General features: G+C 28.7%; 1 protein-coding gene across 7 annotated transcripts in view; it reads right to left on the bottom strand.

Annotated features, from left to right (window-relative positions):
• The window catches only part of LOC126554208 (death-associated inhibitor of apoptosis 1-like), a 61,819-nt gene that overhangs the window by 32,229 nt on the left and 15,157 nt on the right, over positions 1-14,433 (bottom strand). The window lies entirely within an intron of this gene.

Here is a 14,433-nt window from a genome sequence, read left to right as displayed (position 1 = left end):
TCTTCCAGCCAATACCATGTCACTATGCAAATCACAGACATATGTATACAATAAACTAGATAGCCGACTACTTTTATTAATTGAAGTCTGGTTCGTGGCTTATCGCAATTATTAGCAATTATCTTTTATCTAAACACCGCTATCTAAATTTACTTTACCTTACCCGATCTTCGAGCATGTGCGTAGTATAGAAGCATTTTCTTGGCCGTGTATTTCTATTATAATATGTATTTTTAATTAACTATTACATATTCTAACTATTTTACCCTCGTGTTACCTACTACTTGCGGTTTTTTAGTATTTTATTCTAAGTAAATAATTATGATTATACAGTTATACCTATAGGCTATGAGATAACATAGGTACACGATAAAATAGAAAGGAAATTATTTTATACATATTTCCTTTGTTTTCGAAAATTGTCAGATTAAATATTAATTCATAAGCATTTAGTAATAAGTGGTAATTATTATTAACTAATATTTTATATTGCATACCGAATTATAATTATTGAGTTCGTAAGTATTTAGTATGAACTATAATGGACTATTATCCTTATTCCTTAGTATTTAAATTATAACATTTTAAGTCCATTTATAAATAAACATTACCCAAGCATTATATTTATATTTAGGTATTCCCGGGTATTTATTATTATTATTGTACTTGTATTATTGACTGCGAATCCTATTAATATGCCCAAAATGTACTAGTGTTGTTTATATTATTTTTTACTTATTGTTACATGAATTAGGTATTATAGATGTGGATTGGCCAAATTAATGTTACCGGAAAATGTATGGAAAGAGCCCAATAAAAATAAATGAAATACATTTTTATCATTATAATATACATGATATACCATATGTAAACTCAACATTTTTATATTTATAAATGTAATCACTAATCAATTTTGAATATAATAGTAAAAATTTAAATTCTTTATTTATAAATATACCTACATATTAGGTATTAATGTATTAGAATCTACCAATATTCGATAAAACCCCGATTAGATAAGTTCGACCACTATGTACCTATGCTCGATTGTAGATGCTAGACAGTAGACAATAGACATGGACTTTCTATTATTACTATTTTTAGTATTTAACTTAATTTTCATTATCTATAAAATTATTATTTATTAGGTATAATAAGTTACAAATTATAGCTCAGCTCTGTGTGACTGTATATATTTATAAGTATTGAGTAGCGACTATATCGAACTATGTAACAATTATAATATTGTGTATATAAAAAAAAAGTTTACAGAGAAGACCTATACCGGGATTTCCTCTATCCGCCCTTAAATTTAAGGCGTGTAGTACCTCATCTTCTTTTTTTTTTAAATATTCTAGAGTACCCCATTTAATTGTATATTATTTATATTACCTATAATCAATAATTTATTTACATTTTTATGTACGCATTATTTTGATTACTTTTGTGTTCTTTATTATATATTTATTTTTAAATTCAATTTTCAAGCACAAAAAACATTAAAAATTTGCAAATTTAACGTTAAAAATACTGGATAGGGCATACGCTTTAATACACCTACTCAATCATTTTCAACATTTTTACATATGCGTGAGACGTCATCTTAAGGATTCCTATGGTTCTCCTATGACCCTATGGTTCTATGCTATTTTAGATTTAGACTATAGATTGTAGTTGGTAAAAATTATAATCATTAATTGTATGACGAAATAAACAAAATAAATTATTCATTTCGTCATATAATAATTGATATTTTATATTTTATAGTGGTAATCACCACAAATATACTGACAACCGTGTCAATACATAATAAACTAATATCTATATCTTTTCTGTGATATTTATTCATATTTTTAATACCTAGTTATTTATCTATGGACTATGACTAATGATTACACCTTATACATACATTGTAGTATAGTTAGGTAATACAAGATTAGATAAGTATCTATTGTAATAAAACAAAGTTAAGCTTTTAGGAGAAGCAGATGTATTTTCTCACATTTTGTTATAATAGGTAGGAACCTACTTTTGTAGTATGATGTATTGATGTTAATAACTACTTAAACTAAGTTTTAATAATAGGTAGTAGGTAAATACAAAATAATATATCGTTTTTTAAATGTATAATATATATTGTTGCATTTTTAGTACCCATGCCCTATATCATAATGTGATATATGATTCTATTATAATAGATTATAATTAATAAATAACAGACATTTGTTTGAAATTATAACTAATAATGTAAGGAAAAATACTAATTTTAAATGTGTTTTTATTTTATTTTTCACATGGGTAGATATTAATATATTATTATATTTTAAGAAATTTAATATAATCAATAATCATGACTTTTTAAACCATATTATTAAACTCCCTATTGTGCTTTTTATCATTTAAAAGAGGTATAACACATACAAATAAATAGCTAGGTATTAACATTTAACAGTAGTTAATATACCTACTTACTCAATAGCCAATATTAAAAAATTTACAATTCATACTTTTTCATTGTGATAAAAAAAATAAATAAACAAAAACTGATAGGTAGTTGTTAACCAGCATTTAATATTTTGTCAAGTAAAATCATACCTATACAGCTATACATACTTTACATTCAAACTGTCAAAGTAGGCTGCTATAGTGCTACTATAAAAGTTCTATAACTATATCTTTTAATTAAGAATAAGGACCTTTTCCGTTAGTTCACTACCACTACTTTTTTTGATTTTTCTGTTCATTCACTAACATTAATCCATAAACATATTATTTAGATTCTGGGATTATGAAGTGTGCTTTATGTGTATATAGTTACTACCAATAACTATATGCGTGTTTCGGCACTCGTCGCTACGCTCCTCAGCGCCGTCGCTACGCTCCGCACAAATCGAAAATATCCCTCGACTTGCTATGCAACGCCACCTCAAGTAGGTCACAGGGTAAGTTATGTCGTAGTATATGGGCAGTGATTATCCTGTGACTTACTTGAGGTGGCGTTGCATAGCAAGTCGAGGGATATTTTCGATTTGTGCGGAGCGTAGCGACGAGTGCCGAAACACGCATGTGTAGTCATTGGTAGTGAATAAACGGAAAAGGTCCAAGAATAATAATATAATTTCAAAAAATAATACAATAAATTAAAACAGTGTTACATAAACTAAAATTATATTAATCAAGTTCAATAAAAAATATATGTATGCATAATTATATAACACATAATTATGCCTGTAGATAAGTTTTTATAAAAATAATTATAATTCCTAAACAATTATGAATAGTACCTATATAATTATTATGCATACATTATGACTGGTAGATAGTTATAATCTTGCCTTAATATTATAAAAATTATAATTATTAAAATGCTAGCAGTGCATATTAACAAAAAATTCACATATTACATTATTATTCCTATTTTTGTAATTATAAATTGAAAGTAGATAATATATTATAATATAAATGTATGTATCAAACTCGTTTGGCCATTTATAATCATAAAAATAAAAAACAAAATAAAAATTTATATATAAAATTATTGAATTAGTGTACCTATGTAATATTGGTATTACAATGGACTGATTATCATCTAATGTTTTAAGAAAAATAAGTTTGCATGCAATTTGTGTAATTGGCAATTATATCAAATTATTACAATAGCTATTAGTTACTGAAACTATTCCCAGTTTTGAACTTGAAATAGGTTTATTGAAAAATAATGACATATTATCAGAAAAAGTATATCCTATTAAAATACATTCATTTTTGGTCTCTATATTTTTAATTATATTTACTACTTTGAAAACTCTTTTTTTAACTGTCTGTACATAACAATCTTTTTCATTACATCTTATTTCCATGTTTTTTAATTTTACTATTTTATATTGGTTGACATTTTTAGACATTAATGATAATGGTAATGGGTCATCCTGGTGAAATTGTTTAAATGAAAATGAATCATTATTAAAAACATTTGAAATGTGTTTATTTAAATACTTAGTTTCTTCATTATAACGTTTAACAGTTTGTTGTAGTGGTTGATGACATTTCCTTAAATATTTTTTTAATACTGACATGTGATTCTCAAAGGGAAATGCACTGCAGTTTTCTAATGACCCAAAATCAATGTAATCATCACAGATATATTCTAATGCATGAATATTATGTGAAATAAATTGTTCACCATATATTTCACTAAACATTTTGATAAAATAATTTAGTAGCTCTTTACAAAATGTTAAATGCCGGGCACTTATATTTGGAGTTAAAAGTAATCTCATGCTAACATGTAAACATAAGAAATTGAAGTAACATCTATTATTTATAACATCTTTTAACACAACAGGACCAAGGTATAATAAAAACATTCTTACCTCAGTGGCTTTCCATCGGTTAAACTTATCCAAAGGCGTATTTCTGGGGGGGGGGGGGCGATGGGGCGATCGCCCCCCCCCCAGAGCCTCTGTTTTTATTTCTATTTAATGGTACCTATTTTAATATTTTCGTAATTATATGTAATTATGATACAAAAAGTGTACACCGAATAAAGTAAAATAATTAAACATTTTAGAATAGCGCTCCTAGTTGTTTAAATAGGTTAACATATACATTATAATACGGCCTAAAATTTACTGCGTTTTTGTATTTTTGTAATAATACATTCATGACATAAAAACATGAATAAAAATATTAGATTATTTAATTATTATATATTATACAGGTATATTTAACTTATTTAATAATACACGGTGGGTTATATAATAAATTATTGTGCTTAAATGTGGTTATTCAGTATTCTGCGTAGCGATTTTTAGTGGGTATTAATAATTATTTTTTCCCGAATGACGCCGACGGCGACGACGATGTGTTGATGGTCCAATTTATAATAATATAATATTGTGTTATCTAACATCACGATTAGTCTCACACTAACAAATCGGCCGACAAAACTAAATAATTGTGGTCGTAATTAGTGATTATTAACTTTTTATACGGTTTATATTTTTCGTTCATCATCTGGTTGACGGTTGTGTATTATAGTATTACAATATTACACTGTAGTTATTGGTTAATATTATATAGACTAATAAGTTTTTTGTGAATATCAATAATATACGCGTTTTAAAAATGAATAAACGAAAACAGTCAACGCTTTTTGAATTTTGTAATAAGAAAAAGAACAATTCTACAATTGTAACTGCGGATGCCGTTGTATTACCAACATCAAAAACAACTTGCAATCAAGAAACTACTAGTAATATTGAGGTAAAAAAAAATACTTCCGTATTAGTAATTAGTAACGATATCGGACATTATATTAATTCATCACATGTTATTGACGATACCGTTAAAATAAAACTTTTGGAAAATAAGTGGAAACCACACCCAAGCTTTAAATATCCGTATTCAGTTCATAAAAAACAGGGAAAGGAAGAAAAACGGTTTTTGAGGTTTAACCATTTTGATCAATTTCCATGGCTTGTTTATTCAGAGTCATTATCTGGTTGTTTTTGTTTATACTGTACATTATTCTTAGTTCAAAATACTGGTGGAAAAAATAATACGGAACAGTTAAAAAAATTAGTTACAGTTCCTTTAAATAAATATGCTAAATTACTTGGTAAAAATGGTGATTTAGAAACGCATAGTAACAATGATTATCACAAAAATGCTATCCTACGTTCTGAAGATTTTGTGCGAACACATACCTGTCCCGACAAACGAGTAGATAATTTATTAAGTACCGAACGTTATAGACAAATAACTGAAAACCGAAATCGGTTAAAGCCAATTGTTGAATCTATAATATTTTTGGGCCGCCAAAATATTGCGTTTAGAGGACACCGTGATCAAGGAACTTTAATTGATAAACATAATTTAAATGAAATTAAATCTTCTATAGTTAACGAAGGCAACTTTCGTGAACTTTTGAGATTCCGTATTGGATCTGGAGATGATAATTTAAAAAATCACTTGCTTACAGCCCATTCAAAAGCAACATATATATCGCATACCACACAAGATCAATTGATTGAATGTTGCAAAGATGAAATACTAACGATAATTTTAAAAGATGTAAAAAAAATTCGATATTACAGCATTATATTTGATGAGACCACGGACATAGCTCATATTTCTCAAATGAGCTTAATTTTAAGATATGTCGATGAAAAAAATCAAGTTTTTGAACGATTTGTAGGATTTTTGAATTGCCATGATGAAACTTATGACAATACAAATATTAACGAAGAACTTCAAGTAAACGAACCCAAATTAACTGGAGAAAAATTGGGAAATATTGTAGTATCTATTTTAAAAAGCATGTCACTTGATCTTGAAAACTGTGTTGGTATTGGAACAGATGGATGCTCGGTTATGACCTCTCAACTTCGTGGTGCTGTTCAACAAGTCCAAAAATATTGTGTAAATGCTGTACACAGTCCCTGTTCTAACCATGCATTAAATTTATCGATTTCAAAGTCATCAGACGTACAGCTTGTAAGAAATACAATGGGTATTATTAAAGAAATAATATCATTCTTTAAATTATCATCAAAGCGAAATTTTATTTTAAAGAACAATCTTAAAGGATGCAAACGTTCCATAACTAGTTTATGTGAAACCAGGTGGGTTGAACGTCATACTAGCATTTTTGAATTTCAATTTTTTTATACATTTGTATGTTCTGCGCACTTTTGACTGCGGAGATTGCAAATTTTTAAGGGGGATTTTTCCCCTCAAACTTTTTTTTTCTCCGCTCTACCAGACTGCGGTGATTTTAAAATTTTTAGGTGGATTTTCCCCCTCAAACTTTTTTTTCTCCGCTGTACCAGTAAAAAAACACTGATTTTCAAAAACCATAATGTATGTTCTGCGCACTTTTGACTGCGGAGATTGTAAAATTTTAAGGGGGATTTTCCCCCTCAAACTTTTTTTTTCTCCGCTGTACTAGTAAAAAACACTGATTTAAAACCAATTATTTTTTCCCCTGTTACACATAAAGTTTAAACAGTGTATACACTATTTATTTCCCGTGTATCACAGACGGAGTATTCCGCTACAACCAATAAATTTTTTTCTATGTTACACATAAAGTTTAAGCAGTGTATATACACACTTCATAATTATATTTTTTAGTCATGTTTTTTTTTAAAAAATAAAAAATAATACGTTTTGGTTCAAAATAAAAAATATATATTTATATGTATTGTCTCATTATTCTAAATTAATTTTAAATTGATTAAACTAGTTTTCTTACTTCTCTAGTAAAAGGTACATATTCTACAATGCGATCATGAATTAATAAACAATAAGCAGTTACACCTGAAAGAGATTCTGATGCTTCAATTTCTAATTGAACATCTACTGATGAAGCTGTAGCTGAATCATTCTGTTTTGACGTATCGATAACAATAATGGAGCTTGCGTTAGAAATGTAGATGGGCTTAATATCGGGTTCCGAATACTTTTTTCATAGTACGATTCTTGAAACGATGTATACATATCATATAATAAGGTAAAATTATTTTTAGCAAAATCCAAATTTAAATTATCATAAGGATATGCTATTGAGTTTAAAAATACTTTTACATTAGTTATATTACAATGATCGAATACACCACAATCTTTTTCTAACGAATTTTTACGTCCCTTTTGTAATCCGATTATAATGAATCGAGGTTTTTCTAATTTTGAAGCAGTTTTTAGGTTCCATACAACTTTTTTTGTGGTTCCGAGTTCAGGATATTCAAAAGTTTCAAAAGATCTGAACGGGATAAACAAACTTTTTTCTTTTTCAATAAGTTTTAATAATTTTAACCTTTCTTCATCATCAACAGTAATATGTGGAACCTTCCAAACTATTTTTTTCAAAACAACTTTTCCAGAATTTGTACTTCCACTAGTAATTACTTTTAGAGCGTTTAAATCGCTATGACTTCGAGTTAATATTAGTTCTAATCTAGAATTAACTAATATCTTTTTAAAGTCTTCAAATAGACCTAACCAATATTTTAACGGAATGCATGCACTAAATTCTCCATTACTATTTGCTGGGTTTGAACTATTTTTAAATATCCAACCAGCATTTTCATAACAATTATAATTATCAGGTGTACCTGATAGATAACCTTTTAACGAACTGGTAATACCAAGTACACGTGTACTATCTACTTCTATTCCATTGATTTCAAGTCGTATTTGTTCAAAGAGATAGGAAAAACCGTTATTAGTAAGTTTTACTTTTCCAGCATCTGATACTTGACCTTCTAAATATATAAAGCTTTCATTCAGATACGGATAAACATCTGTTTGTTGGATTGATATACGTATTTCATCATTATTATTAAATGAAGTTGTATACGGTGTATATGAATGATATTCGATTTTCGTAATTTTAGAATCGGTTTCAAACGGTGAACTTATAGGTATCTAAAATATCACTTTCTGGCATTCTGCTTTAATTTATAACCTAAAGCCTTTAAAATTGTTTTATTTTTCGTTGTTATTTTTTTTACTTTATTCGATGTTATCGGTAACGCTTTAGTTATATGACTAGCAAGATTTATCTTTTGTAATGGGCTTATATTAAATTTTAATCCCATCTTAAGATCCGTAACGTTTAATATGTAGATTGATTACTAATTTTTCACCTAAATTGTTTATCGGATTATGATCTTGATCAACTAATTGTATAGTTATTAAATCGATATTTGTTTTATTTAATTTATAATATATTAGGTTAGTTGGAGATTGAATCAGCTTCGCCCCTATGTTCTCAGTAGGAGAAAACTCATAAATTGAATGACTTGGCATGTGGTTGTTGAATGAACCTTGAGCTATACTGCACATTACTTTTATTGAATTAACATTGTTTAAATTACCACTTTCTTTGAACGATGACCATCAATGTTTTGCAAGTGTGGTTCATAATTTGTTTTTTCAAATCCTAATAAAGGTCCTATACTGTTTGCTACGTTAAAACGTATTGTTGCATTACTGAATATGGTTGTCTTAAAATCTACTTGATCAATCCCGATATCAAAAGTTATTTTCTCTGTTAGTTGTATTCCAATGTATTCGTTAACATTATGAAAGTCATCTATTTGCTTTAAAATTTGATTTTTAATATCCTTAATACCGTAACACCCTTTTTTCAGTGTGATAAAACAGGTTGGAAATTTATTATTATTTAGTAAACGATCGGGGTTTTCTAAATGTATTTCAAACTGGTTATTAGTTTCATTTATGTTTGGAAATGTATTATATGTTTGTAAATTTAACAAAGCAATTTCCGAGTCATCGTACACATCAATTGCTGGAAAATAATGTACAGATAATGTAGTTGTATTACCAGTTAAACTTAATGTAATTGATTCATACATTGTAAAAATTCAAGACATAAATGTCCACAATTAAATGAATTAAAATCTTGATAATTTGAATAGTTATATATAATCGTGTTTCCTTTGAAATAGTTTTGTAATTCAATTGGTGGAGGTAAATCACCGAAGCTATCAAAATATACAACCTTATCTTTAATTTTGTAAAACGCTACCCAATGACTTCCATCACCTGAAGATACGTCTAAGTTTAATATACCACATTCAATTGTTCGTGGTTTTTTAGGTAAGTCATCTCGTGAAAAGACTCCTCGGAAATGATTGATATTAAACTTTGCAATGTATTTTATAATGTCTCTAGATGTGAGTGGTCTGTCAGGTAACGTTTTTATCAGTTTTTTTTCCTTGATCCATTATTGATTAAATTCAATCCGCTACCTTTCTTTTTTTTCGAATTTTGAATTGCATTATAAACACTAGCACTCCCAGACATTAAACTACCGAGAGCTGATAACCCTGCGAAAATAGGAATTAGAGGAATCGCACCTCCTGTCTGACCTGGTGTTAAAATCAATCTTTTACCATTAGGATTTTTCTTAACCTTTCCTTTTTTTTCAGCTAGTGTTCTCTTTTTTATTTTTTTATTACTTTTATGTTTACCTTTATAACTCATACCTATTTTCTGTTTAACCTTCATCATACTTTATTTCAGTATTTATAAAGAAGTTTATAAAACCTTCACCAGTCTTATCTGATTTCTACTTACAGGTTGAGCACACTATCTTTCACTGGTTATAAATTTAAAAGATCCAGAGTATTTATAAGAAAAAAAAATGGATTTGATTGAACAGAAAGATAAATTAGATATTTCGAACGTTGATACTCAAATAATAAAAAAAACGTCAAGACATGGACCGTTATTACCTGATACTATACGTGCTATTATAGTCGGTCCTAGTGGTTCAGGTAAAACAAATATAATGTATAATCTAATCACTCATGAAAACGGAATAAGATTTGAAAATATTTATTTATACTCAAAAACTTCTAATCAAGAAAAATATGTTTTATTAAAAAAAATAATAGATGATATAAAAGGTGCTAACATTTTTATATTTTCAGACGCTGATAAAGTTATAAAACCGAATTTAACTAAAAAGAATTCTGTAATAATTTTCGATGATGTTTTATGTGGTCCGCAGTCGATAATAAGAGAATATTTCGGAATGTGTAGACATTCAGGTGCTAGCTCTGTATTCTATTTAGCACAAACATATTCTCAAATTCCGAAGCAACTGGTAAGAGATAATTCAAATTTATTAATAATTCTAAAACAGGATGATACAAATTTAAAACATATATTCAATGATCATTCATCAGCAGATATGGATTTCTCAGAATTTCGGAAAATTTCTCATTTCTGCTGGAATCATAGTGATTACGGATTTATGGTTATTGATAAAACACGTGAAATGAATGAAGGTAGATATAGATGTGGTTTTCATACTTTTATAAAAAAAAATAAGTATATAAATATAGTTGTAATATAGACAAAATCTACATAGCATTATCTTTAGTTGAAGGAAACAGATATATTAAGTTCATTATTTTCAATGAATAAAGATAAAGTTTTGTTAAAAAATTTGATATTATCAAAAAAAAATATCAAACGTAAAATAATGAACATGAAGCGTGGTGTTATAGATTCTAATAACTATTTTCGCGAAACATTTATACCTTTACTCAAACCATTGACTTCAATTCCAGAAAAAAACACTTCATTTATTTCTGACACTACTAAAAAAAAAATACCTTGATCACTAGTGATGGAGATAGCGAAAACGAATCAAATTCATCGTTCGATAATTTTTTAATTTCTAATCCTAAATTACAGCGATATGATAAATCGTATGGCATGCATTATGATTCGGTTAATGATCAACTTAAAATATCAGATATTCCTGTCACTTTTGATCATGGTAACTTACGCTTGCTTGATAATTACTACCCTTGGACTAAAGGACTTTGGTCTTTATTATGTGAGAAAGTACCAAAAAATATGACGATAGAAGATATGGAATCATATTATAATATTCTAAAAACAAGTAAAGTTATTTAAAGGCAGACGGGAAACCTAAAACCTCAAGATATTTCAAATGGATGAACGTTGTAAAACCTCTATATGATCGAATGAAAATTGATGAAAAACAATTAAATGAGGAAGTATTGAAAATAAATAACACAAAAGTTAAAACTCCTTCTCAATTAAAATTAAAAGAATTTGATAACTTTTTATCTAGCTCAGGCGCAAAACGAAGAAACATTATTAATGATACAGCCATATCAAATGAACCATTTGATTTTTCTCTTCAGTGATTAATTCTAAATTTGAAGAACCTCCAACTGATCAGCTATTTAACTTTAGTTTATCACCGTCAGTTAAGAAAGGATCTGGTTTATATAAAGATGTAATACCTCGTACACAATTAGTGTATTATGATGATCCAAATGAATTAGTTGTTAGATTAAATCTTTTAACATCGTCCCAAAATGCTGGTAATACTGGTGTAAATAATGAAATCATATCTATTATAGAAGAATTACGTGAGAGGAATATTATAGTTTAATGTCTACATTAGAGGGTTTAGCTAATGAGCTACATCGACCTGCAAGAAAAGTATTTCCAAGACGTATTAATAACACGATTTAAAGATGACCTTTGGCAAGCTGATTTAATGGATATGCAATCTCATTCTAAACAAAAATCTTGGTTTTAAGTATATTTTAGTTGTTATAGATACATACACGAAATATGTATGGTGTTACGGACCTATACTGTCCGTATCGATTATTTTATATGCATAAGATCATACAATGTCAAATTTCCTAACTTGTAAAATTAATACCACAGGCACACGAGTACAGGACACGAGAGAGTAGAATATTATATTATATAATAATTTGACAATTAAAGTAAATTCCACGTCTCTTTGCAAAAGTCGAAACTCGGTGTCTTAACGATTCGATAAGAATCATGGGTAAGAATACACAAGCAGTCGTTCCGGGACCCCTCGTATGACGAAGTCACCGCCCACTCTTGTAAGAATCATATATAAGAGGGATCGAGACAAGAGCTCGACAGACGGTTACTGTATAACCAACGAATAGGGATATCTATGACACTCAGAGGCAGGTCGTAACACCACTCAAGTCATTTTGATATCAGTTTCTGAGGCTGGTCGTAACACCACTCACCATCTTATTTTATATATTCTACATTAAGCTTATAATATTTGTATTCGTGCAAGACTTATTTTAATAAACAATTAACTTATACTTGAACAACACGACGTATTCATTTTGTACGTTGATGCATGAATCGACCTAGTCGGGACGCAACAGAAAAATTGGCGCTGTGGACAGGTTGATTTCCGAGAACGACAGATCAGAAATTGCTAATATTTTCCTGTCAACTTCTTCAACCAGAGGCAATTTCACCAAGTGGATCACCGTTGGATTGAGACGTCTTTCCAACAACTCTGTGGAAATCGATCTACAATCATTGTTGCAGTTCAGGCACGGCGAGAAGATCAAGCAAGCAGAATGAAACAGCAGTTTTGTAAGCATAATTTATATATGTAATCGTCTCCTTTGGTCTATTGGTCCATCGTAGTAAGGAAAATTTTTATTATTTTATTTGGGAATATATGCCAGTAAGGTTATTTGAGAATTTTATTATTTTGAGATTTTTATGAGATTATTTGAGAAATTGTATTGAGATTTATGAGAATTAATTATTGAGAAATTATGAGATTATTTGTGAATTTTATTTGAGATTATATATGAGAATTATTTTGATTTATTGAGAAAAATCTTAATGAGTACGGGTTCTGCAGAAAAGGACGCCGAAATTATTGACGAGTTTGAAGAAATAGCTCGAGAAACATTAGATAAGATAATAGGTATAATAGAAAACGATAGTAGTATTGTAGATTTAAATGATAGTAGTAGTGAATTAATTACTGAAACAGAAATAAGTAGATTAATTAAGGAAGATATAGAAATAAGTAACCAGCAGATTTAAATAAAAGTATTAGATTAATTAATTTAGAGGAGTTTTGAAAAAAGTCCTATTACAAATAATACGCGTACAATAGGATTAAGAAGCAATAAAAATTGTTCATTTCAGAATATATACCATAAAAAGGGCAGTAAAAATAAAAAAAATGGCAACTCCAAAAATAACTACACTTAAGGTAACCGAAGCTTTAAAAATAATTCCCAATACTCAGGTCTAGCAGAGACCACTTATCCGTTTATTTCCGCATGCGAAACCATAATTGATGCAGTAGAATCCGATCAATTACCACTTTATTAAAAATGATTGCAGCAACTAAATTAACTGGTAAGGCTTACAACGCGACTAGGTATAAAGAAATTAATGCCTGGGAGGACCTTAAACAAATAATTTTAGACGCGTTCGAGTCACCATACGGTGCCGCGAATTTACAAATAGAATTAAATATTGTAAAATTAAAACCTACGAGTCCATACATTCTTATAATAATAGAGTAGAGGAAATATTTCAAAACTTTGCAATGCGGTAGCCGTAGGAAAAACACGTCTCAGACAATGACATTACGCGAAAACATTGAGAACAGGCTCTGATTAGCTACATTAATGGGTTAACAGGAGAAATAAAATTTGAAGTAAAAGCAAAAAATCCGACTACTCTTGAACATGCTATGCAAATAGCTCTAATGGCCGATAAAAATTCGAACTTATAACGATGTACAAGACATTTTTAAAAATAATGAACCGCCTAATAGACCTTTTATAAGAATTTTTCTTATAATGAAACACAAAATATGTTTAGAAAATAGTGACCAGTATAATAATAGACCGTATAATCAAAACTTTAACCACGAACGGAATAATAATCCGCCGAATTATAATAGATACAATAATATTAATAACGTTAACAATGGGAATACTAATGGCAACCAAATACTAGGTAGTACAACAATTTAATTGTTAGGCGCTGTTTTAACGTGTAACCCGCGAAGGTCATTTCGCATCGCAATGCCGCATG

This window comes from Aphis gossypii, unplaced genomic scaffold (genome assembly GCF_020184175.1).
Source record: "Aphis gossypii isolate Hap1 unplaced genomic scaffold, ASM2018417v2 Contig00447, whole genome shotgun sequence".
In the NCBI taxonomy this organism is placed as follows: Eukaryota; Metazoa; Arthropoda; class Insecta; order Hemiptera; family Aphididae; genus Aphis; species Aphis gossypii.
The sequence above is the reverse complement of the archived record's forward strand: the minus strand, read 5'-3'. Positions and strand labels throughout refer to the sequence as shown.